The 4,300-nt window shown below is 38.1% G+C and overlaps 1 pseudogene; it reads left to right on the top strand.

Annotated features, from left to right (window-relative positions):
* The first annotated feature begins 564 nt into the window (after positions 1-564).
* LOC123784857 (olfactory receptor 4F6-like) lies at positions 565-1,513 on the top strand (annotated as a pseudogene).
* The last annotated feature ends 2,787 nt before the right edge of the window (positions 1,514-4,300 follow it).

Below are 4,300 nucleotides of genomic sequence, written 5' to 3'. Positions count from 1 at the left end.
CAACTCTGGCCACTTACTGCTTCAAGTTCAAGCAGTGAAGGATCTCCATTCTGTTCAGAGATCAGTCGGGCAGAGCGTTTCATGGCAGTTGCCTTTTCTTAAGTGGTCAGACATAGTGGGGTCAGGTCTGAAGAGTCTGACAGCTTATTGCCAAGATCCTTCCGTTTTTAAAGGGATTTAATCAGTTTGGGGTCTCTGCAGACCTCCTCTGGTTTTGCTCCTTATCAGTTCTGGGGTGTCAGCTGACATTGGTCCTGGCGATATCTCCTAGCTACAGTCCCTTAACTGCTTGCATCATTGCTTGACACATGCTCCTTCTTGACATGAGGGACTCTGTACAATAGTATTTCCCAGAATGTGGCACAGTGCCAAGTATGTAGGTCTTCATGATAGCTGCTTAATCAACATTTATTGAATGAATAAACTTTCTATGACTTTTTCAAGGGACTTTTGTGAGAAGAGTGAAGTTTTTTCTTTAGTGTCAGAATTTGAAACTCAATGACATCTGTTTCTTTCAATAGCTCTGGTGCATCCCTTTATAATTATTTTTATTTGTCCCTTTCAGGTAACACAAAGTCAATGAATAAATCAAATTACTCTTCAGTGTCTGAATTTGTGTTTCTGGGACTTTCTACCTCTAGACCAGTGCAGCATTTTCTCCTTGCCTTCTCTACAGTGTTTTATGTAACAATTGTTGTGGGAAACTTCCTTGTGTTTGTAGTGACCTTTGACCCTTACTTACGTTCTCCCATGTACTTCCTTTTAGCTAATCTCTCATTCATTGATTTGTGTTTTTCTACCTTGACAGTACCTAAGATGATTCATGACCTGTACTCTGGGGACAAAACCATATCCTTTCAGGGATGTGTCATCCAGATATTCGCCCTTCATGGGTGGATCAGAGATGGTGCTGCTTGTTGCCATGGCCCTGGACCGATATGTGGCCATATGTAATCCCCTCCACTACCTGACTATCATGAGCCCACAGATGTGCATTTTACTTCTGTCTGGTGCTTGAGCTATTGGCTTCATTCATTCAGTGGCCCAGTTAGCTTTTGTTGGCCACTTGCCTTTTTGTGGTCCTAATGAGATAGATAGCTTTTACTGTGACCTTCCTTGGTTTATCAGACTTGCCTGCACAGACACCTACAGAATGGAATTCGTGGTTACTGCCAACAGTGGGTTCATTTCCATGGGCACCTTCTTCTTATTACTTATGTCCTATATCTTCATCCTAGTCAGTCTGTGGAAACGTTCCATATGTGGTGGTTTGTCTAAGGCCTTTTCTACTCTGTCAGCTCACATCACCATGGTGGTTTTGTTCTTTGGACCATGCATCTTTGTTTATGTGTGGCCATTTCCCACCGTGTCAGTGGATAAATTTCTTGCCATTTTGGACTTTATGATTACACCCATTCTGAATCCTGTTATCTACACACTGAGGAACAAGGACATGAAGATGGCAATGAAGAGGCTGCGTAGTCAACTCCCGAGTTTGAGAATGATCTCCTAAATAACTCACAGGAGCACAAATTACTCTTTGCATTTTCAAACAACTTCAACTAATACAGATTCTTAAATAACTATACAAAATTTGAGGCTGTTTTTTTCTAAAGTCACCATTTTTTAATATTCAGAATAGATCACTAATTATGAAAGTATATGGAACTATCAGTTAATTCTCTATTTAACAAGTTGTTTGACAACTGAATTAAAGTCCCAAGAAAAGTTTATGGGAAGTTGATAAAAAAGCACAGATTATAGACTTAGAATCTGCTGAAAGTATGACCTCAGACATTAATTAGACCGTCTGGATTCAAACTGATCAATTTAGAGCTAATATATAGAAACTTTTGAGGGAACTATGAAATATACAGCTTTCCTTCAATTTAAACCCGGGATATAAATAATTCAATTTTATTTTTTCTGAAAGAAAAAATATATGAGAGATGATTTAAACTCTGGAGGAAAAAGGAACAAAGAGGGAGAGTGAGGTAGATAGAAGTAATAAGGAAATATTGAAATACATAGGTGGGAAAACAAGAAGGAGAGCCTCAGAGATAGCATGTTTCATGTATTTGGCCTATGTCTATTACTCTCACCCTTGCTTACCTCAATTCCATGGACTGAAGCCACCTCCAGTTGGCCCAGGGCAGGGAAATTATATATATATATATATATACACACAAACACGTATATATGTATATACACACACATGCATACATATATAATCTTTATTATACATATCTAATATTTATATTATACAGATTTACATATCTTATTGCACAATTTTTGAACTTCTGACTTAATGTCTATGACTCAATAAGCAGATATTCTTTAAATGTCAAATAGATACTAATCTGATCTTTTCATGATTGATATCATTATTGAGCAATTACTTTGTCCACATTGTTTGTTGACAGTTTTTCCTCTAGTAACAGGTCTTGTATAACTCTTTTCTTAAGCTCAAGCTATGGGTCTCAAGTATATGTGTGTGCACGCGTGTGTGTGCAGAATCTGTAGAAATTGCGAAACTAATTTAATGTATGTTTTGGTTTGATAACAAGAAAACCAAGCCAAATTCGCTGCTAGACTATGAAAGGACTCTACATCCTATTTGCAATTCTTTCTGGTTATACAATCAGTAATATTTTACATTTTTCCTGTATTGTTGCTTAATATTTATGTTTGCAATGGATTCTTACTGGGTACATTAAATTGAAAAGGACAAACATTAAGATAGATTTCTGAGTGAGGAATCTGCCATATTCTTGAGGCTAGTAGAAAAAGGGAGAAGACTAAAGTTCTAAGCTCAAAAATTCTGAAGGACAGGGCACCTGGCTGGCTCAGCTGCAGAGCCTGTGACCCTTGATCTCAGGATTGAGTTTGAGCCCCACATTTGGGTATAGAGATCCCTTAAAAATAAAAAATCTTAAAAATTCTGAAGGGCAAAACTGAATCACCTAAAATATTTCAGATTGAGAAGCAAGAGATCCATTAGAATCATAATTAAAATTTGGAAGGGATATATCCAAGGAGGAAGTGTAAACCAGATGTATACTAAGTCTTTTAAAAACTACAATCCGATTCAAAGAAGCTCAGTACTTGATTGGAGTGAGGTGATTACACTTTAACTTTTTATGCCTGATAGACGAAACAGTAAGGAGTTTCTGGAGGAATATATAATGTCAAATCTATAAGATTTTTTATACACAATGCCTAAAACACATAAAATAGGAACATGCAAAGAAGCAGGGATATATGCCTCATAATTAAGGGGAAAATAGTTAAAAGAAGAACACAGAGGGCTCAATTGTTAAAATTAGTAGAGTATAAAATCACTATTTTAAAGAAGAACTTAAAGAGTTGAAAAAAATGGAGAAAACAATAAAAATTTTAACAAGAAATGGAATATCTAAGGAAGACCCAAATGATATTTTAGAACTGAAAAAGCAACATAAAGCTATGAATTTAAGTGGGCTCACAAACAGTGAACACAGAAAAATCAGTGGACTCAAAAACAAGTCAACAGATAGCATCCAGACTGAGGTACAGAGATATAAAAAACACAAAAAAACTAAGAACATATACACACACGCACACACAGAAATAATAATTATTGTAAATAAGGGTTCATGTTTCAGGTGCTCTATTTGGGGATGTTACAAAGTACACAAGACCATGTTGCTTTTAAAAAACAGTATGAAATTGGAGCCTACTCCTCGGCCTGGCCCTTGGCCCTTGGAGCCCATTGCCACCGCCTGTCTTGAGGGCCAGGGCCCACGTGCTCGCCTGCAGCACTGGGTGGGGCAGCAACTGCTGGAGGCCAGCGTGGGGAGGATCAAGGTCTCCCAGGCAGCAGCAGAGCTGGAGCAGTATTGCATGCAGAATGCCTGCAAGGATGCCCTGCTGGTAAGTGTTCCAGCTGGAAGCAATGCCTTCCGAGAGCCCAGATCCTGTGCATTATTCTAAAGGCTGTAGAGGAGAAGTTTGCTGAGGAATGCTTTTCAGTGCAAAGCGATGAATGCCTTCAAGTCTCAAGAAAACGCTTTTCTCCAGCCAAATGACTTTCATATATTTTAGACCTTTCCTGTGGCTTTGGTCCTGTAGTCAAAATTCTACAGAAATTGATGAGTTTGTACTCAGATAAGGAAACTGGATGAAGGAGTACACTTTAAATAATAATGGCCTGATTCTTTTGGTAAAGTGTTTTATATTTAAGATCAACAAAAGTTTGGGGCACCTGGTGGCTCAGTCTGTTAAGTGTTTGACTCTTGATCTCAGCTCAGGTCTTGATTTC

This window comes from Ursus americanus, chromosome 9, assembly GCF_024610735.1.
Source record: "Ursus americanus isolate L20-20 chromosome 9, mUrsAme1.1.p, whole genome shotgun sequence".
NCBI lineage: Eukaryota > Metazoa > Chordata > Mammalia > Carnivora > Ursidae > Ursus > Ursus americanus.
This window is presented reverse-complemented; position numbering and strand designations above follow the sequence as displayed.